The sequence below is a fragment of the Panthera tigris genome, chromosome A2, assembly GCF_018350195.1.
Source record: "Panthera tigris isolate Pti1 chromosome A2, P.tigris_Pti1_mat1.1, whole genome shotgun sequence".
Taxonomy (NCBI): Eukaryota; Metazoa; Chordata; class Mammalia; order Carnivora; family Felidae; genus Panthera; species Panthera tigris.
The window spans coordinates 54,234,739-54,258,203 of NC_056661.1; the positions used below are offsets into that span (position 1 = coordinate 54,234,739).

Sequence of the window (23,465 nt, forward strand, 5' to 3'; positions counted from 1 at the left end):
AGAAACAATCTACTCTGAATTAAAATCAGAAATAAGTTTAAAAGTTATGTTTTAAAACTCTGGCAAATGTTTAGGAGGGTGCTCTGGAAAACCATTCAAATTATATATAAATTATCTTTATTTCTTTTTTTCTTTACTTTTTTTTTTCTTTTCTGATAGATATGGTGACCAAAGCTTTTTGGCTTGGCTATTAACCAAGTTATTTCACTAACCATAAAGAGTTGTATACTTGCCTTTATCACTCTTCTTCAAGCACTTCTAAGGTGTACAGGAATCCTTTCAGGAAAAGCTGAAAGTGAACATTAAGAATTACAAAGTGAAAAACTTAGATGGGTAGCTTACCTATTACATAGACACAGAAAAAAACTGAGTTTATATGTTTATGTTAATATTTATCTTTCACTGGTAGGAGTAGGGTAATTTTTTCTAATATTTTTCAGTGTCTTCTAATTTTTCACAAATGTTATGAAGAAAAGTTATAATCAACAAAGAAGATATTTTTGAAAAAAGTGCTAACTTGTTAGTACTTAAGGAAGTGCACATGTAATAAATAGCAATGAATATTTTTACACTCTCATACTGAATTAGGAATGGCTATTAATTTTAAACTTAAAATGAAATGCAAAGCAAGCACATAAAGACAATTTTATAAGCAAATATTTTTTCAAGTAGTTCGCAATTCTAGATCTGTAATATTGCATTCAAAGCTAACTCTTAAAAACTGTATCTACCATGTACAATTGAGAATCAAGATGCACGAAAATTGAAATTTTTGTGGAAAACGACCTTCTGACAGCCATTACCAGAGAAACTATTTAATTAAACAAGTATTGGGGGAGCATTTGTTTTATGCTCAGCATTATACAGACCAAGTGAAAGCATATTACCCTGCCCTTGAGGAACTCACAATCTGGGACGGAAAGTCAGATTCCTTTCGTACTTAAAACGAAAGGAAACTAGCACAAAACCATATTATTAAGCTAAAATGTGTGAAGAAAACTGCAATTAATATTAGAAGATCAGTTAAGAACAGATTTGTTCAGGAAAGCTTCATGAAACTTTTAACTGAGCTTTGAAGGATGAGAAAATGGATGAATAAGCAGGAAGATATGGACCAAGATTTCCATCTAGAAGAGCAGTAAACACAATATGTTTGGGGGCCAGTAAAGATGCTAGATGACTCTACTGGTCTATATACATTCCTAAGGCAACTGAAGAATGGGGTGGCTGGTGGGTAGATGTGAGAGAGGACTTCCTATCACAGTCTTTTGTACCTTTTGAATTCTGTGCCTTACGACTATTATTACATATTGAAAAATAAACATATTTTTAAAAAGGAAGGAATCACATGTTTTAATCTCTGGGTAAACATTTAAAAAGTAGTAAAATAATACATAATTACTATGATAATAGAAAGGAAATACAAATTAAAATGCCCAAATGAATGCAAAAAGGAGGGTAGATCACAGAACAAGTAGAACTTAATATAAAAGCAAAACATAAGGTGTCAAATAGAAGCTCAAATATTCCAGTAACTACACTAATATAATCAGACCAAAAGACAAAAATTATTGCACTAATAAAGAACAAAACTCAACTATTACGGTGTTCACAAAAATCACTCCTAAAATAAAAAGAAAACAGTTAAAAATAGGGGTGCCTGGGTGGCTCAGTCGGTTGAGCATCAGACTTCGGCTCAGGTCATAATTTCACGGCTCGTGAGTTCAAGCCCTGCACTGGGCTCTGTGCTAACAGCTCAGAGGCTGGAGCCTGTTTTGGATTCTGTGCTTCCCCCTCTCTCTGCCCCTCCACCGCTCCCACTCCGTCTCTGTCTCTCTCAAAAATAAACAAACATTAAAAAAAAGGCAGGGAGGCACCTGGTTGGCTCAGTTGGTTAAGCACCTGACTCTTGGTTTCAGCTCAAGTCACAATCTCACAGTTTCATGAGTTTGAGTCCCACTTCGGTCTTGGGATTCTTTCTCTTTCTCTCTCTCTCTCTCTCTGCCCCTCCCCTGCTCACACTGTCTTGGTCTCTCTCAAAAATAAATAAACTTAAAAAAAAAAACCAGTTAAAAAGTATAGAAAGGTCATACAGACATAAACTAAAAGAAAGCCTCTTTAGCCATATTAATAGTACTCAAAGTAGACTTTAATGCAAAAAGCATTTATAGGTGTATAATTCATAGAATTCAAGGATAACTCATGAGTAAGATATAACAATTTAAGATTCGTACGCACGTAATAACATAGCCTTCAAATATATAAAGTGAAAGTTGGAAAAATTACAAATAGTGAAAAATATCCATAATCATAATGGGGAAACTTTTAACAACTCTGAGTAGCTGACCAATGACTCAGAAAGAGATTAGAAAAGGATAAAAATATAGATTTGAATAGCATGATTAACCAGACCTACACTACCCAATAACTGAAGAATAAATACTCTATCAAGCACAGAGATCTTTTACCAAAATTGATCATATGCTGAGCCCTAAGGTAAGTCTCACAAGTTACTCTGTGACCACAGTGTGGATTCCTAATGTTCAGAGAGTGAAAAGAATCACACTCTTCCTACCCGAACCCCATTTTCTCTTGATCTAACCTCTAGCAATACAGCAGAGATGGGAAGTTGGGCCAAACGGGTGAAGGTGGGAAGGAAATACAGGCTTCCAGTTATGGAATAAGTCATGGAAATAAAAGGCACAGCATAAGGATACAGTCAATGTAACAAAGTAATATCGATGTAAAGACACAGATGGTAGTTATACTTGAGGTGAATGAACATAGCATAATGCATAAGCCTGTCATATCACTAAGCTGTATACCTGAAACTAATGTAACACTGTTATGTCAACTATACTCAAAAAAACATACATACATAAATTTTTAAAATACAGCAGGGATAGAGCAACACAGAGGCTGGACAAATACCCAAAACCCGGAAAAAGGGAAAGCTTTCTCTCCAACTAAAGGAAATATAGTCCCAAGAGCATGGGAGAATTCCACTGCAGTTAGGAGGATTTAAAATATAATTTTGACAAACTGCTTAAGACTGAATGTGAGCTAACATGAGGCTGGAAAGCCCCTGGGGGCTGCAATCGTAAGAGTTCTCACCCTGATGTACGCTTTTTTCCAGGAACTTCAAAAGAATCTCTAATGCAGGGGCGTGGATCTGACAATATGCAGAAAAAGCTCCTCATCCTTGCCCTCACCCATACCTATGGAGCTTGAAGAGTAGAATAGCCAATGCCAATCAGCCGAGATCTATTTCCCCCATCTCCCTATGGAACAAAAGGCTTAATCTGCAAAGAAAAATTCATCAAATACCCAGAGGACACTGGTAGAATCCCACTAGAGCTGAAGGAAAGAAAAAGAGACTGAGGATACTGACACACAATTTTCACTCTCTGTAAAGTAACAATAACCTTAATGCAGGGTGAGAGAGGTTTGAAAAACCTTAACTTTAAAAACCTTACGTTTTAGGGGTAACTGGGTGGCTCAATCGGTTAAGCAAATGACTTTGGCTCAGGTCATGATCTCCCGGTTGGTGACTTAAAGCCCAAGTCAGGATCTGTGCTGATAGCTCAGAGCCTGGAGACTGCTTCAGATTCTGTGTCTCCCTCTCTCTCGCCCTCCCCCACTCACACTCTCTTTCTCTCAAAAATAAACATGAAAAAAAATTTTTAATAAAAAAATAAGTAAAATCCTTAGGTTTTAAAAATTAATCTAGACACTGCAGGTGGGTAAAAAGAAAGAAGAGGAGAAACTCTACCCAAGGAAGTGGAATGTAAAGTTTTGTAATGTAAAGCATTTTGTAATGTAAAGCATCTACAAAACCCAGATTCTAACATCTGCCTAAATCTGAGGCTTAACAGACCATCAAGAATTCCTCTTATCCTCCATTACCACACTGACAAGCTCCAAATAAAAATAACAGTGGAATATAGCTGCAAGAGACAGACTCTGAGAAACAGTATAGAGGGAAAATCCAAAGCTAAGCATGGAGATAAGGGACGCTAGGAGACAAAGGACACTAGAAAAACTTGAAGTCTCTAGGTTCCCATGGCAAGAACAAATATCAACTCTGGTAACCATGGCAATAATAAACTTCAAATATAGCCCAACCCCTAACAAATTAACACAAATTCCACCTTAAATGAGAGCAGAAAAAGGGATGCCTGGGTGGCTTAGGTGAGCATCTGGACTCTTGATTTTGGCTCAGGCCATGATGCCAGGGTCTAGCAGAAATTTGCAGTCTTCTTCAAGCATATAAAATATTTACTTCAGTATCTCCTATCCTATACAGTATGTTCAGCTTTCAACAAAAAAAATTATGAAGTATGCCAAAAACACAGCTTGAAGAAACAAAGCAATCATCAGAACTAGATTCAGATATGACAGATTTTGGACCTAGAAGGGAATTTATAAATTCAGAGACATGGAAATTATAAGAAAGGATCAAGTGGAAATTCTAGAAATAAAAACAGTAACAAAGAACAAAAGTTTATTAGTAGACTTGAAACAGCCGAAAAAAGAATCAGTGAACTTGAAGATAAGCTAACAGAAATTACCCAAATTGAAAAGTAAAGAAGAAAAAACAGTAGGAAAATAAAACAGTAGAGAACATCTGAGAACTGTGGGAAAATCAAACAATGTAACATACACATACTTAGAATGGCAGGAGACAGAAAGAATGGAGAAGAAATATTAGAATGCCCAAGAACTAAGCAAAATTAGTGACAAGGCACCAAACTACAGACTTAAGAAGCTCCAAAAACAAATAAGATAAATATATCCTCCCCCACCAAAATACACATGCCTGGGCCTATCATATTTAAATTGCTGAAAGGCAAAGAGAAAATCTTGAAGATAGCAAGAGAGAGGAAAACATATTGCATACAGAGGAACAAAAATAACGATTATAATAAACTTTGTCAGAAACGTTGCCAAGTAAGAAGACAATGGAGTGACAACTTAAAAATGTTGAAAGAAAAAAACTGCCCAGCCAGTACTCTATATCAAGTAAAAATATTCTTCATAAGGAGAAATAAAGACTCTCTCAGACAAACAAAAACAAAGAATTCATTGCCAGCAGACCCACCATACAAGAAATATTAAAGGAAATTCTTCAGGCAGAATGGATACAGGTGAAAAGCTTGGATCTACACAAAAAATGAATAAACGAAAGTACAATAAAGTCTTTCCTCTTTCAGATTTAAAAAAAAAAAAATTTTAACGTTTATTCATTTTTGAGAGATGGAGAGAGAAGAGCATGAGTGGTGGAGGGGCGGAGAGAGAGGGAGACACAGAATCGGTAGCAGGCTCCAGGCTCTGAGCTGTCAGCAAAGAGCCTGATGTGAGGCTTGAACCCACGGACCACGAGATCATGATCTGAGCTGAAGTCGGACGCTTAACTGACTGAGCCACCCTGGCACCCCTCTCTTTCAGATTTTTAATTACTCTAAAATACAATTGTTTGGAGCAGTGAACAACGTACTGGTTATTTATAGCATATGTAATAAAATATATTAAACAGTGACAGTGAAAGGAAGAGTTAGGAACATAAAATATTAAGATACATGCACTACATGTGAAGTGGTATAATTTGAAGGTATACTAAAATTATTTTATTTATTATTTTTTTTTAACGTTTATTTATTTTTGAGACAGAGAGAGACAGAGCATGAACAGGGAGGAGCAGAGAGAGAGGGAGACACAGAATCAGAAGCAGGCTCCAGGCTCCGAGCTGTCAGCACAGAGCCCGACGCGGGGCTCGAACTCACGGACCGTGAGATCGTGACCTGAGCCAAAGTCGGCCACTTAACCGACTGAGCCACCCAGGCGCCCCCTAAAATTATTTTAAAACATATACTGTAAATCCAAAGACAACAACTAAAAACCATTTTAGGTGAGTATAAATAAGTCAACAGGGAGGATATAATACTAATAAAAAGCTCAATTCACACTACAGAAGGCAAAGGAAAAAAGAAATGCAACAAATATAAACAGCTAGCAAGGTGGTAAGTTTTAATCTAACTAATTAATAATTACTAAATAGTTATTAATAATAACTAATTAATAATTAAATGATTACTTTAATAATATGGTCTAAAAAAACACCAGTTAAAAGACAAATTGTCAGACTGGATGAAAAAGCATGATCAAGCTAAAAGCAATCTACAAAAAGTCCACTAAATATAAAGATTAAGGAGCGCCTGGGTGGCCAGTCGGTTAAGCATCCAACTTTGGATTAGGTCCTGATCTCATGGTTCATGAGTTCGAGCCCCATGTCAGGCTCTGTGCTGACAGCTCAGAACCTGGAGCCTGCTTCAGATTCTGTGTCTCCTTCTCTCTCTGCCCTCCCCCACTCACACTCTGTCTCTCTGTCTCTCTCAAAAATAAATAGACATTAAAAAAAACCTTTTTTTTAATATATAAAGATTTAGATAGGAAAAGGTAAAACAATAGAAAAAGATACCATACACTCACCAAAAGAAAGTACAGCCAAATCAATTTCAAAGCAGACTTCAGAATCAGAAAGACTGTCTAGGATAAGAGAGCCACTACATAATGATAAATGGGTCAATTCTCCAAGAAGAATGTAACAATCATAAACACATATGCACTCTAAAATAAGAGCTTTAGGGGCGCCTTGGTGACTCAGTCAGTTGAGCATCCATCCGACTCTTGATTTCAGCTCAGGTCATGGTCCTGGGGTGGTGGGATTGAGCGCCAAATTGAATTCCATGCTAAGCATGGAGCCTGTTTGCATTGGTCTCTCTCTCTCCCCCCCCCCCCTCGCCTTCTGCCCATTTCCCTCACTTGTGCTCTCTCTCTGGAATTAAAAAAAAAAAAAACTATTAAAATAAGAACTTTAAAATACATGAGACAAAAACTGATGGATCTAACAAGAGAAACAGACAAATCTACAATTATAGTTAAAGAGTTTTGGGGTGCCTGATGGCTCAGTCAGGTGAACGTCTGACTCCTGATTTTGTCTCAGGGTCATGAGGTCATAAAGTCAAGCCCTGCATCGGGCTCCACACTAAGCTTAAAGCCTACTTTGGATTCTTTCTCTCTCTCTTCTCCTCTCCCCTAACTCTCTAACATAACATAACATAACATAACATAAACATAACATAACATAACATAACATAACATAACATAACATAACATAACATAAAATAATAAATAAATAATAAATAAATAAATAAAAAGACTTTCAACTCAGTAACTGTTAAAACAAGTGGGCAGAAAATCAGGAAGGAGACCTCGATAGTACTACCACCTAACTTACATGACATTTGCAAACACTTTACCCAATAACTGGTAAATACACATTCTTTTCAAGTGCACTTGGAACACTCACAAAGACATATTATATTCTGGGCCATAAAATAAACCTCAACACTATTTTTTTGTGCTCGCTTCGGAAGCACATATACTAAAATTGGAACGATACAGAGATTATCATGGCCCATGTGCGAGGGTGACGCGCAAATTCGTGAAGCATTCAGTATTTTTACAAAACAGAAGAGACTCATAAATATGGAGAACAAACTGAGGGTTACTGGAGGGGTTGCGGGAGGGGGGATGGGCTAAATGGGTAAGGGGTACTAAGGAATCTACTCCAGAAGTCATGGTTGCACTATATGCTAACTAATTTGGATGTAAATTTTAAAAAATAAAAAATAAAATTTAAAAAAATAAATAAAATATTGTTTTTTATGATGTAAAGTACATTCTCAGATCACAATGAAATTACATTAAAATCAATTAGCAAAAGATCTGGGAAAGTTGCCCCAAATACTTGGATATTAAACAATATACTCCTAAATAACCCATGGGTAAAAGAGGAAGCCTAGAAAAAAACAGAAATATTTTCAAATAAGTGAAAATGGAACATCAAAACTTGTGGGATGTTAAAACAGTGCCCAGAGAAAAATTTATAGTTTTAAATGCATATACAGTAAAACCTTGGATTGCGAGTAACTTGCTCTGTGAGTGTTCTGCAAGACGAGCAAACATTTCTAATAAATTTTAACTTAATGAGTGATGTCTTGTAATACAAGTAGTATGTGACACCGAACATCACATGATTACATCATCACAACTGAGCCAATGGTTCTTCTCTCTCCCGCTGTCTCTCTCTGCAGGATTGTGGATGATTGTCTCCCATGCTCAGATGCTCCGTCTCAGGCCGCAGCGTTCGGCAGAAATCAGGGTTTTTCAGAAGGTTGGAAGGTACCCACGACTGGCACTAGTGTATTTTTTCGTCACTTCAAAGCACCTATAGACAGTCCTTTGCTTTTCCATACAAGAGTAAGCTTAGGAATGCTTTGCTTCATTCTAGGTCAGGCTGCCTGCAGACATAGACCCTTTCCTCTGCTGCCTTGTTGCCAGTTACATTAAATACAGTATCTGACAGCAGTTTATTAATACTGTACTGTAGTCAACATCTTTGTGAGTGTATACAATGGCCCCCATGCAGAAAAAGATTCCACTGGGCCAAAAGATAGCAGTGATTCCATTAGTGATAGTGAACCCTCTTCCTCTCACACCAGTCAGGAAGGTTTTCAAGGTAAGTGCAGGCTAATTTATTTTTCTTTATATTTTGTATTTTCTTTACTATTTTATATTATATTACAGTAATCATTTTTATATGAATATTTTTGGGTTGTAGAATGAATCATCTGAGTTTCCATTATTTCTTATGGGGAAATTCACTTTGATACACAAGAGCTCTGGATTACAAGCATGTCTCCGTGATGAATTATGTTCACAAACCAAGGTTTTACTGTATTAAAAAAAAGACCTAAAATCAATAATTTAAGCTTCTACTTTAAGAAACTTAGAAGATCAAATTAAATCTAAATCAAAGTGAAAGTGAAAGAAAAAAATAATAAAAATTAAGGCAGAAATCAATGAAACTGAGAACAGAAACACAATGGAGAAAAATAAATGAAAGCAAAAGCTGGTTCTTTGAAAAGATCAATAAAATTAATGAACTAGTTGTAGCCAGGCTAACCAAGAAATGGGAAAGACACAAATTACCACTAACTGGAATAAAAGAGAGGGGACATTAACACTGACACAACAGATATTAAAAGGGTAATAAATACAACAAACCCCTCTATGCCCATAATTTTGATAGCTTAGATGAAATGAACCAATTCCTTCAAAGGTGACACAAACTACAAAACCTATACAAGGAGAAATAGATAACCTGGATAACTCTGTATAAAGTGAATTTGTAGTAGTAACCCCTCAAAAAAAGGGAAACTCCAGACCCAGATGGTTTTACTGATTAATTCTACCAACTATTTCAGGAAGAAATAATGATTCTGCAAAATCTCATAGAAGAGGGAACATTTCATTTCATGAGGCCAACATTACTCTAATACTAAAATAAAACAAAGACATTACCAAAAAAAAAAAAATTACAGATCAATACTCTTAAGTGAACGTATATATATGAAAACCAAAAAAAAATATTAGCCCAGGGATGCAAAGCTGACTCAACACTAAAAAAAGCAATCAATGTTAATTCACAGTATCAGACTAAATAAGAAAGCCGTATGATCATAACAGATACAGAAAAGGCATTCAAGTAAATTCAACATTTATGACAAATACTCTCAAAAAAATTAAGAGAAGGGAAATCCCTTAGGCTAATACAGACTATCTATGAAAAATCTACAAAAATTTAGAAAAATAACATAGGTGGAAATAACATTGCCATGAATTTTAGGAGTGAATGAAGATACAGGAATATACATGCAGAATGTGGACTACTTGTCATTTAGCATCCACACAGAGCTTATATTAGGCATGAATATATATACAGAAAATGTTTGAAACCTACAAATCCTATAATGCAGATGGAGGAATAAATTCACTAGGTTTTGGGTTTATTTTTTAAACTTCATTTTCAGGAATGTACAGATCAAATCCAGGGTTTGCATTGGTAGTTTTTACCTTGTCTTTCTGCCTCTCCCCTCTTCTCTTACCATTCCTGAAAGGTATCCACAAGAACATCCTTGGTTCATTCTGCCTTAGTTCTAATACAACTTGTGAACTTATAACCACCTGCATCTTTTGATCTGCATCCCAAAATCTGGTCTAAGAAGGAAACTGATGAAGAAGTGAATCCTCTACTTTAGCATTCTGACTTAACTCATGAACTAATAAAAATGAAAGCTCTTAACCGTCAAAATACTCCCTTCTTTGATGACACCTATGATCTGAAAATTAGACCCCTTTTTATTCTGAAGACATAGCCTGGTCCCCGCAGAAAAGAAAAATGGAGAGAGGGGAGGATATATATGAGGCTAGTTATTCAGCATACGTAAAGGATAGCTGTTTTAGGGGCGCCTGGGTGGCTCAGTCAGTTGAGCGTCCGACTTCGGCCCAGGTCATGATCTCGCGGTCTGTGAGTTCGAACCCCGCGTCGGGCTCTGTGCTGACAGCTCAGAGCCTGGAGCCTGTTTCAGATTCTGTGTCTCCCTCTCTCTCTGCCCCTCCCCTGTTCATGCTCTGTCTCTCTCTGTCTCAAAAATAAATAAACGTTAAAAAAAAAAGGATAGCTGTTTTAAAAACAAGCCTAGATTATGAATCACAGTGCATTAAGAATGCTCTAGAACTCCTATATGGGTCAGGTCTTAAATCCCATTTTGTGTTGTGTGTGGGTTAAAGATGTACAAATAAGCAAGTACGAAACATAGAAAAACCATATTAATAGAAGAAAAAAGGGAGAGAGAATATCTTGATGAAAAAGTATAGATAATCTATAATTAATCTGTCTACAGATATTCCCACCAACTCCCAAAAAGATTACTCTTTACTCCCATGGGTAATTACAATCTCAAGAAGAAGGGGAGGAAAGGAAAGATATCTGGGTTTTCTAAGAAGCCTATAATCCTCAAATACTTTTTGAAATAAAGATGCACAAGTAAATACTATAAAGTATAAACCAGGTATCTATTATCAAAAGTGAATAGTTAATAACCAATAAAGGGAATGAGGCAAATCCTTGCAAATGAAGCTGAAAGAGGGAGCATTTAATCACCTAGTTAAGCAGTTTTGACAAGGGTTCTCAGAAGAGGCCAGAGAAATGTCCCCGAAGAGTCTAAGAATGTACAATGGCAAGAGTCCTGAAATAGCAGGGAAAATATCTTGAAAAACCTTCAAAAGAAAAACATCATGTGACCTGTGAGGAAAGGTGGGGGCGGGAAGGTCGGTGTCTCCCAAATACTTCAGTGTAAGGGCAGGCAAAAGGGGGGCAAAAGTTTTCTCATGTATGTTCTTTTCAAACTAAGAATAAAATTCTTTAAGTTTCCTCCTATGGCAATTCTCTCTCTCTCCAAACATATCCAAAAGAAACTTAAATGTCATATACTTCAAGCTATTTTTCATTTTTCATCACATACAACAACTAATGCTTTGAATGATGTCAGCTACATCATACTTGGTTTTACAAGGGACTTCCTTCTGAGACCCAAGCATAGAAAGGACTATCAAAATAAAATTCCTCACTTTGAACAGCAGAGGAATAAGTAACAGAATAAATGAACCAACTGAAGACAATTCCTATTAAGATCACTGAAAATCAAGAAAGAGCCAAAATAGATTCTACAAACCTTCTGGTATAATACATTTATACATTAAATCTTGAAAAAGTTTATCTTTTTTAAAAAATCCTAATTTCGGGGCACCTGGGTGGCTCAGTCGGTTGAGCGTCCGACTTCAGCTCAGGTCACGATCTCACGGTTCGTGAGTTCGAGCCCCGCGTCAGGCTCTGGGCTGATGGCTCAGAGCCTGGAGTCTGCTTCGGATTCTGTCTCCCTCTCTCTCTGCCCCTCCCCCTTTCATGCTCTGTCTCTCTCTGTCTCAAAAACAAATAAACATAAAAAAAAAATTTTTTTTAATCCTAATTTCAAATTTCTTACATCAAGTATTCACAATTTGTCATTTGAAAGAAACAGGAAAAAACACGATAATCATATAACATGTTACATTTCAATACACCCTGAGTATGTCAAATTTTGTTCACCTGCCCCAAAGCTAATCCTAAATCTCTCCAGAATAAATAAATGAACACAAAGTTTAGAAATAAAATCTAATCATGTTTTTCAGATTTTAAAAAGTCTCCAATTTATGCTCTTTCTCCTTCACTGTAGGTCATTTGAGATGGTTTCAATGGTAACACATACCTTATGCATTGCTACACTGAAAATTTATTCAACCGTTCTATTCTTGAAGTCATTATTTCTTCCCATGCTTCTATTTTGTAAGGGGCAACATTTTTCAGCCACCTCCTAAGGGAATTCGTGATTCAGCAACATCTTCTCCCAATCCAGTCATTCACACTCAAAACAAAATTTTCTGTTGACCTCCACGTTTCATACAGCACTACTGACCAAATGAATAGGTAAGAAACTCAAGAGTTAATAAAGAAATGAGAAAGACACATTAAGTTCAATAGACATTTATCACTTTGAATAATGCCTTCTCCTCAGTCATAAATAGAGTTTTATCAAACTTGCTTGTGTATACTCTGTAAATATGGCCAAAGAAAGAGGACCTTACTAAAAGCATGGTGACTACAAAGAACAGGTAGGTACAGTGACTTCTTAAGCTGTTTAGTCAATGAATGAACATACAAACATGAAAATGTAAAATACTAAGAAACAGGGTCACATTCAAGCAAGAAGCAGGGTCAATGAAAGAATGTCTGGTGATTCAGGGATTCCTTTCACAGACTGTATTTTATCTCAGCTTTCTTCTTACTGCCTGACTTTAAAAAAATATTATACGCTCACAAAAATGTTTACAAATCTCTAGCACTTTCAATTCTAAGAAACTGTTTCTCCTAATGAAGAATACTTCCCAAAGAATGATTTTCCTAAAAGGGGTCACATGTGTTTATGTATCTGTATGTTATTAAACAGATTCTCCAGGGCTAATGGACATTCAAAGGGATGTTTCTTTTTTTAAATCCTGGGCAAGACTGTCTTATTAACAATGAGAGAAATTCAGCACAGTGTTAAGACCCTGGTCTTTGGAGCGAGCCAGTTATTTAAAGACACTTACTAGCTGTTTATCTTTCTGTAAAATCTTAGATGTTAAGTCTCAGTTCCCTCATTGGTAAAATGGCAATGAGACCTACTTCCTAGAGTTGTGAGAATTATATAAAATAATGCACAGAACATATTTTTCACAGTCCCTGGAATTAATTGTTCCCTAATGATATCTACTAATAACAATAGAAAGAATAAAAGAAAAAAAAATAAAAACACAGAGCTCTCTCCTTTTCCTGTAATAATTACATTATCCTCACTCCCTCCCCAGCATTTCTCCTTGCCCTCAACCCAACAATAAGAAACTACACAAGTAAATTAGAAATACCTAAATATGATAACCAAAAAGTTACAAATTAAGAATTATAAGTTTCTGATTCACCACATACCAATTATATTTCCATAATCTTTATTCTATTTCACATCTCACTAATACCTTAACCAGATAAAATTCAACTCTGGCAATTCAATTCTCTTTTTAATCTAAAAAGTATTTATATATTCAGTGAACTACAGAAGTCAGTCTTCAAGAATGTTCAGGAAAACAGGAATAGTATTTTCAGTAGTGAGTGTAGAACATTCTAAATGCTCAAAACATTATTTAAGTTTATTTAGTTATTTTGGAGAGAGAGAGAGAGAGAGAGAGAGAGAGAGAGAGATATTGAGATTGATTGAGCAGGTGAGGGGCAGAGAGAAAGAGAGAGAATCCCAAGCAGGCTCCACACTGTCAGCGAGGAGCCCGACTTAGGGTTCAAACTCACAAAACATGAGATCATGACCTGAGCCAAAATCAAGAGTTGGACACTTAACAGACTGAGCCACCCATGCGCCCCAGGCGCTCCTATTCCGTTAGGTTTTAGCAACATCATCAAAAAGTACCAAGTTCTTACCAAGTGTGCCAGGACTTGTAAAGTCCAGTAAAACACAGCACAGAAACTAAAAAAACCTAACATGAAAAGAACAATGTTATAATAAGAACAAAAATAATTGACAGGCCTCAAATGATTTATCTGCTAAGCATTATATTTGAAAGCATGGAAGAAATGAATATCATGTTACTAACTCCACCATTCTGCTAGTCCATTACAGCTTTAGGGTATAACAGATATAAAATAAACTGCACCTATTTAACATGTACAATTTGGTAAGTTAACAAAACATTTATATCCATAAAACCGTCAACATAATCAAGATAAGACATTTCCATCAGTCCCAAAAGTTTGTTCATGCCCACTGTGTAATCTTGTCACTCCTACCCTCCTCTCCTGTCAACTATCTTCTGTGATTACAGAGTAGTTTTCTAGAATTTAAATATAGTATATCTGTTTTATTTTATTTATAAGTCTGACTTCTTTCATTTAGCCTAATTATTTGAAGAGCCATCCACGTTGTTAAGTATCAGTAATTCTTTCCTTTTAACTGCTCAGCAGTTAAAAGAGAGGGAGACATACAACCCAAAGCAGGCTCCAGGCTCTGAGATGTCAGCACAGAGCCCAAGAAGGGGCTTGAACTCATGAACCACGAGATCATGACCTGAGCCAAAGTCAGACACTTAACCAACTGAGTCAACCAGTGCCCCTATATTTTTTTATTTGAGAGAGAGAGAGCATATATGAGAGCAGAGGGAGGCACAGAGAGAGAGAGACAGAAAACCTCAAGCAGGATCCACATTCAGCACAGAGCCCAACATGGGGCTTGATTCCACAACCCTGGGATCATGACCTGAGCCAAAACCAAGAGTTGGATGCTCAACTGCTTGAGCCACCCAGGTGCCACCATATTGCTTTCATTTCTCTTGGATAAATACCTAAGAAGTGAAATGGGTGGGTCATATGGTAAGTTTACACTTAAATTTTAGAGTAACTGCCCAGCTGTTCCAGTTCACATTCCCAACAGTGTATGAGAATTCTACTTGGTCTGCATTCTTACTAACACCGGACCAATCTTTATAATTATAGCCATTCTAGTATAACAGTACATTATTATGGTTTTAGTTAACACTTTTCTAATGATTTATGAAGTTAAGCATCTTTGCACATGCATATTAGGCATCCATTTATCTTCTTTGATGAACTTTCTATTCAAGTTTTTGTGAGGTTTTTTGCCCTTTTTTTACAAGGTTGTTTGTCTTATTGGGTTGCAAGAGTTCTTTATATACTCTGGATACATATCCTCTGTCAAATACGTTTTGCAAATATTTTCTCCCAGTCTGAGGGCATGCCTTTTCATTTCGTTTTTTGTTTATTTTTTAGTGAGCTATATCCGACAAACAACATTATATTAGGTTCAGGTATACAACATAATGATTTGATGTAAGTATATTTTGCAAAATGATAACCATAACATATCACCTCACACAGTTACAAATGTCTTTTTCATTTCCTTAACAGTGAATTTCAAAGACAAAAAGATTAGGGGCGCCTGGGTGGCTCAGTTGGTTGAGCGGCCAACCCTTGATTTCTGCTCAGGCAATGATCTCACAGTTTGTAGGTTTGAGCCCTGCATCAGCCTCTGCGCTAGCAGAGCAAAGACTGCTTGGGATTCTGTCTCCCTCTCTCTCAAAATAAATAAATATTTTTTAAAAAATACTCAAAAAGATTTTAAATTTGAGGATATCTTTAGTAATTTTCCCCCTTCATGCTTTTTGTGTCTTAAAAAACCCTTGCTAGCCCAAGTTCATTAAGATTTTCTCTGGTACTGAAAGACAAATACCGTATGTTTTCACTCTTATGTGGATCCGGAGAAACTTAACAGAAGACCATGGGGGAGGGGAAGGGGGGAAAAAAAAAAAAAGAGAGGGAGAGAGCCAAACCATAAGAGACTCTTAAAAACTGAGAATAAACTGAGGGTTGATGCGGGGTGGGTGATGGGCATTGAGGAGGGCACCTGTTGGGATGAGCCCTGGGTGTTGTATGGAAACCAATTTGACAATAAATTTCATTTAAAAAAAAAAAAAAAGATTTTCTCCGGTACTTCTAGAAATTTTATGATTTCAGGTCATACATTTAGGTCTACAGTCCATCTGAAGTTAATTTTTACATATGCTATGAGGTAAGAGTTGAGATTCTTTTTTTGTGCATTTGTATTTGACTATACCAGCACCAGTGATTGAAAAGAGTGAATATTCACAGAATTAAAATGACTCCACTTCCATTCTATACAACCCTTTCCCCTAAAACAAGTCCCTGGCTTAGATTCCATAGTCCATCATTATTAACATTCCCTTATACACATATTCAATTTCTTAGGCCTTCTTCTCCTTCCCTCAACCAGCAACACCCCAATCTTGGATAATTTACCTCTCTGCCTATTTCACATACAAAGTGACAAGAAAAGTCATGTTTCCATGCTGACCCAATGACACCGTAAATTCATGTCCACTAATCTCAAATGGGCATTTGATTCTGTAATTCTCTAGTATATTCACTCCCCCATTCTTACAGAGGACTGTTTCATACTTCTTAACTCTCTTCAAATCTAACATCCCTTCTTCTATCCTTAGTCCCTTAATGGCCTACCTTCCTGTGTCATTGAAAAAAATAAGCACTTAGACAAACCTAAACCACATCTACTTCTCCACCAGCATCTGAATCCATACCATCAGCACTCCCTACTGCTAGTAAGGATTAAATGGTGGTATTCCCACCATGGTCAACTTCTCTACTTATATGCCTATTCAGACATAAACTATAAGCAACTCTTTCTTCACTCTAATCAATTTCTCCCTATCTATACTGGATTATTCCCATCAGCATACAAACATTATACAATTTTTCCCACTTTAAGAAAACATCTCTTGACCCTATATCCACCTTCCAGCTAAAGCCCCATTTCTCCCAAACTAATCCCCTCCCAAACCCCTGCCCCCCCGCCCCTCCCCAAAAAACAATATAGTGACTTGGATTATCTGATGCAGCACTAGGATATGATGAGTAGGAGTCAGTAAACCGGGATTAAGTCTCATCTCGGCCATTAGTTTGCAACATATCCTTAAGCAAAGCAATTAATCTGAGCTTCAATTTCCTCTTGTATAAAACGGAGATACTGGACAAAAATTCATCTCTAAATATCCCTAGAATATTCTGTATATATCAGCATCTAAAACATCATTAATGAAAAGGAAAATACATCAGTTGTGCAGCTGAAAAGCTATGAAAAAGATACTCACTAGCCTAAAGAGGAAGAAACCATGAAAAAGTTAACCAAATAACTCAAAGTACAAACTTTACCATAGGAAAGAATACAAATCATTATTGATCACAGGAAAGGGAAACAACTGACCTCCCAAATTATCATCTGCTAGTTCTTCAAAGTATTTTACTTCTTCCAAGGGAACCAAAAGGATTGATGTGGATAAGAACACCCAGCAAAGCAAGTAACTACAGGAACTTTTTCAGAACATTAGAAAAATGCAGTTATCCTACTTGTTGTAAAAAAAATTTCTGTTCAAAACAAGGAATAAAAGTCCTAACAGATCTCACCATCAAACTTATCACCAATTAGAACAGCCATGTGTTTTCCTAAAAAGTCAAACCTACAGTTTTCTTAGGCACTCCAAAGAGGAACATCAAACTGGAGAAAAGAAGAAGCTCCAAAAAAAAAATAAATTGCACATACAATTTAAATATTCTGGGTAAACAGAAATGTTCAAATATTGAGAAGTTTTTTGCCCTTTTTTTACAGGGCAAAACGTGAACTAAAAGAACTAAATAATGAACTCCAAAATTAAAGAAAATTACATGCATAATTTTACAAAATCATGTATTTTAGGGTAAGAGAGTCTTAATAATTACCAGTTTAAATGCTTTCCCTACAAGCCCATACTTCCCTAAAGCCCAAAGAACTTAAGTGATTTGCCTGAGGTCATACTACTAAGTGTCTCCTGCCACATCAAAAACCCAGGTCTCGGGACGCGTGGGTGGCTCAGTCGGTTGGTTAAGTGTCCGACTTTGGCTCAGGTCATGATCTCACAGTTCATGGGTTCAAGCCCTGCATTGGGCTCTGTGCTGATGGCTCAGAGCCTGGAGCCTGCTTCAGATTCTGTCTCTCCCTCTCTCTCTCTGTCCCTCCCACACTTGCACTCTGTCTCCCTCTCTCAAAAATAAATATACATTAACAACAACAACACAGGTCTCAAGAGAGGATTCTGGGAAGATGGCAGAGTAGGAAGCACCAGGAATGGCTACCCACCTAGATGACAACTGCAAGAGCAGAATCTGTCTGATGTAACTATTTTGGAATTCTGGAGTCTATTTACGGCTTGCAAATCCAGGGGAAGGCTTACACGATAAATCCAATCAGTTTCAACTGAGCACAAAAGTAGTAGCTACCCAGCCCCTACCCAGCCACATGAAGGGCAGCTGTGCAAAGTTCCTACAGCAGCCTGCACAAACCTTGTGGGAGCTAGGGTGGGAGGCGGAAATAAACAAACTCTGTCCTCCAAATATCAGGGGTCTGTGCCCTGGTCACAGACTATTGTTTCTGATCACAGAGGTGGCAAAGAAGCAGGTGCCATTGTTGTTGCACTTCCCCCACCCCCAAGCTATCACAAGGCCCTCCCCTCTTCAGCAATAGTGACTTCCAGGGCATTTAAAAAGCTAGCATCCTCTTCCCTCCTCTTTCATTTTTCTATTTTTCCTCTACTGGGAAACAGACTCTAAAACCTAAGACATTCAAAATCAACTGCATACACAGGTAAAATCAGAAAGTGACTGCACATTCCTAGGGAAAAGCACAGGATCAGAAAAGACCTGAGAAGACCTTAAGTTTACACCTCAGACTGACCCTTGGCATGGAGGCAGCCTGCAAAGATAAAAAAATAATAACAAAAACAGCAAACTCTAGGGAGGCAGGAGAACTTGATATCCAGAATTACCACACTATTTGATTCAAATGTCCGGTTTTCAGGGCACCACTCAGGGCACCGAGTAACCGGTTAACTTTTGATTTCAGCTCAGGTCATGATCTCAAAGTTCATGGGATCAAGCCCCAAGTTAGGCTCTGCACGAGAGTGCTGAGTCTGTTTGGGATTCTCTTTCTCCCTCCCTCTGTGTCTCTCCCTTGCTCAGGCTATCAAAATGAATAATTTTTTAAAAAAATAATAAAAATAAAAATAAAATGATTAACACTTAAAGAATTAAAATCTCTAGACACTTTAAAAAATGCTCAGTGAAAAATGTGAAATCAGGGCGTTTGGATGAAAAACGCTTTTCCACCACACAAAACAAGAAGACAGACATCTTCCCCATGAATTCTGGCAAGGTCAATTCCCACCCTTATTCACAAAATTCTTGGAGAGTTTCCTTGGCCTAAAAAAAACCCACGCTATTTCACAGTGACTGAGTAAAGCCTGGGTATGGATATGGTTACTTAGGGGACTTGCCTATTTTGATGGTAAGCAAACAGTTCCTTATGGTGTTTCAACAATTCTAAGTCATAAAAAACAGTGGGTATTATAATTCATGACAAAACAAAAGAAGCAAGTAAAGACATCTTGTTATAAACAGAGGCTAAAGTATCAGAAATTATTAACAATTTAGGAAAAGATAAATATTTATAAAGAAATTATGAGAGCTAAAGAGGAAGAAACTCATTATTCAGTTTCCAAAATGGCCAAATGACTTAGCATGAAAATTTAGTAACAAACCTAATTCATTTTTCAAAATTATTAATCTTTTCAACCAAGTTCAACAAAAGACTGCCAAAGCAAAGAATCTAGAACTAAAATTTTACTCTCCTGAGAAACTGTATATTCTGCTAAAACAACTACATCAATCAACCTTTCACTTTATGATTTTTCTCACATAAATTTTTCTTAAATTTTGGCATCTATGACCGAAAAAGGCTGAACAAGCAATAAAAAACGATTAGTAGTCTCACTGCATTGCGGGTACAACCATTACAGATAAGTTTGGCAGTTTCTCATAAATGTAAATATTCAGGGGCACTTGGGTGGCTCAAATGGGTTAAGCAGACAACTCTTGGTTTCGGCTCAAGTCATGATCTCACAGTTCATGAGATAGAGCCCTGTGTCTGGCTCCACGATGACAGCACAAAGCCTGCTTGGGGTTCTCTCTCTCCTCTCTCTCTCTGCCCCTCCCCCCACTCACATGCACTTTCTCTCAAAAATAAACATTAAAAAAAATTTTTTAATTAAACATGCAGTTTTCATATCTTCCAGCAGTCTCACTCCCTGGCATTTATCCCAGAGAATGAAAACATATGTTCACATAAAAACTTATGCATGAAATGTTCATGGCAGTATTATTGGTAATACACCAAACTGGTAACATGAATGCCCCTCTCAATAGACAAATGTTTAAACAAACTGTGGTACATCCATACTATGGAATATTCATCAGTAATAAAAAGGGAGGAGCAATTGATATTGATACATGTAACAACTTAGATAGATCTCAAGGTCATTATATGTTTAGTAAATAAAAAAAGCCAATCTCAAAAAGTTATATACTATATGACTCCATTTATACAATATCCTCAAAATAACAAAACTACAGAGATGGGGAACTGATTACTGGTTGGCAGAGGACAGGGACAAGGACCAGATGGAGGTAGTTTCTCAAAATAATGTTCTGAATTTATGCAATAAACATTAACTGCCCTTGGACTTTCAAGTTTTAATTCCGGCCCTGTCTCCAGTGAAATTATCTGCTAACTTTCCCCCCTCAACCAGCTGATTCACTAAATTAGCAACAGCTAGTAAGGCAAAACATGCCAATGAGGTACTTCCATCTCTCAGTCATTAAGATATCCTTGCAGAAAGTTTAAGAAGAGTAAGAAACGAAGTTAAGATTCAGAACCCACAGCAACTCCAATGTTAGCTGGTTAACAGAAAATCTAGCTATCAGTACTGAACATGCAAAGGCTATGTACAGGAGCCCAAGAATGGCACAGTGATAATGTGTGTTAGCTAAAAAATAAAGTCAAATGGACTAAACATTACTGCATTTTGATTCTAAACCTTGTTAACTGATTAAAAGGCACAACTTACTTGAATAACTTTTGAAGGAGAAATACTACCATATTAAATGCACACAATTCCAAAAACTTAAAATGCAAAAAAGCATTCCTTTTAAAACTGAGAAACCAGGGGATTTAGAAAACACCACCAGTGTGCCTAACCAATGTCCTTCATTTGTTCCAATTTTTCTAAATCCAATTTGTTCTGATTTTTCTAAATCAGAATTGGGACTAAAACAGTACTCCTGGACCTTTACTTATCCCAAAATTTATCAGGTGTTTCTAGAGGTAATTAAAGATAAAGTATAATAATCTATTGCTGAAAGCTTACAGAAGTAATTATTTTTTGCAAAAGTGTGGTAAGAATATAAGCCTGAGCTCTACCCAAAAGGAAAAGTTTCAAAGTACTGCAGCACCAACCATCATTAAGTAATTTTCTAACCTTCAATTTCCTCATGTATTACCATAGTACTTATCCTCAAAGAATCATTGTGAATATTAAATGTAAAATACTTAGGGGTGCCTGGGTGGCTCAGCCGGTTAAGCGTCCAACTTCTCAGGTCATCATCTCATGGCTCGTGAGTTTGAGCCCTGTACCAGGGTCAGTCTGACAGCTCAGAGCCTGCTTCAGATTCTCTCTGCCCATTCCCCACTCATGCTCACGGGCATGCACGCACCCTCTCTCAAAAATAAACATTTTTTAATAAAAAAAATAATAAGTGTAAAACTTAGAACAGGGTCTGATATGTATGAACACACTAAAATGGAGTCAGGAGACCAGCAGGAGAAGCTCTCATCCCCGAACACTGGTAGTCAATTGCAGACCCAACAGGAAGAAAGTTACTATGCAAATCCATACTATTTTAGCCACTGCTTTACTTTCCCAGCAGAAAGAAGAAAGGTTTTCCTCCTCCCAGCAATAGCCCAGCCAATGAGACTCAGCCAATGAAAAGCCACTACACTCTGAACTCCCAATGGACTTTTTTTTTTTTTTTCGGGGGGGGGGGGGGGGCGGGCAGGGGGAGAATCCTAAGCAGGTTCTACCCTCATCTCACCACCAAGAGATCATGGCCTGAGCTGTAATCAAGAGTTGAATGCTTAACAGACTCAACCACCCAGGTGCTCCAGAACTTTGTTTATAACAGCCCTCCCAATTTCCCCCTTTCCTCTAAAAGGGCAGTTGCAATTCTCTATTCTCAAATAAACCTATTTTTGCTGGTAAAGTAACTGAATTTTCTTTTTAAGGTTAACATACAGAATAAGCATAACCAAGTATTAGATTCAATTTTTTTTTTTTATTTTAGGAAATGCCAGGCACCTATATAGGCAGTGAGAGCAGCAACCTGGCTCCTGCTAGGAATGCTACAGCAGGTGTTGCTCATTTCCCTTGGCACAACAACCTTAACTTCTTTCTTGCTACCCACATTTTTTTTTCTTAATCTGAGAAGAAAAGGAAATCACCAGTCTAACCTAATCAGAAATTAATAGGAAGCTGGAAGAATCAGTAAATTGAAGACAAAAGACAATTGGAAACTACTGTTTTTTATAGATTTAGAGATCTCTTTTTATGACATCACCTCATATTTGTATATCACATTGTAGTTTCAAACTCCTTCTTAACACTATCTCATTTGATCCTCACAACAATCCTGTGAGGCACTTGTTGTTACTTCACATTTTACAGATAAGGAAAATGAGGCTTAAGTGACATGCTGAAGGTCACAGAGCCAGCAAGTGGAAGAGCTGGAAATTGAACCTCTCAACTGCTTTACCACAGCTCTCTCTCTAAATGGGGATAAGTTCTACAATGCTAACATTACGGCTTTTTGAACAGTATCCTCCATGATAATCTTAGCAAATCATAATGAAAATTTAGAATAAACCAAAGAATCATAGGACCTTAAGGATTATTTTAATGTAATCTCTCATTCTACACATGCTTTTACAAAAAGAAAATGTTTTTTTAGTACTCAAGATCAAAAAAAAATTTTGTTTAATGTTCTCATGTTTCAAAACCTGCAACATTTGTGGAGATTAAGGGGCTGAGAAAAAGAATAAAAGGATTAAAACATACAAATCCCAAGTTACCTTCCGTTTCCCTGACTACCTCTTGGTTTCCAACATATTTGGGGGGGGGGGGGGAGACTCTTCTTGACAGGCACAGTTCAAATTTAAGATTTCTTTCTGAGAGTCCACATAAAAACTTGTATACAAATGTTTACAGCAGCATTATTCATAACAGCAAAAAAGAGAATCAATCAAAATGTCCACTATTAAACAAATGTCCATGCATAAAATGGACTATTATTTGGTAATGAAAAAGGACTGAAACATGCTACAGAACGGATAAACTATGAAAACACTCTAAGTGAAAGAAGCTAGTCACAAAAGACAACATTTTGTAGA

The 23,465-nt window shown here is 36.9% G+C and overlaps 1 protein-coding gene and 1 non-coding gene across 5 annotated transcripts in view; one reads left to right on the top strand and one right to left on the bottom strand.

The window, feature by feature from the left end:
- TMCC1 (transmembrane and coiled-coil domain family 1) overlaps positions 1-23,465 on the bottom strand; it is a 250,497-nt gene that overhangs the window by 189,849 nt on the left and 37,183 nt on the right. For all 4 annotated transcript variants that reach the window (XM_042979552.1, XM_042979553.1, XM_042979550.1 and 1 more), the window contains one exon: positions 234-289. The gene's annotated coding sequence lies outside the window, so the exon portion shown is untranslated. The remainder of the gene's footprint in view (positions 1-233; positions 290-23,465) is intronic.
- On the top strand, positions 7,421-7,524 carry LOC122236767. Its single transcript, XR_006215019.1, has one exon. It is a non-coding gene; the product is annotated as a U6 spliceosomal RNA (small nuclear RNA).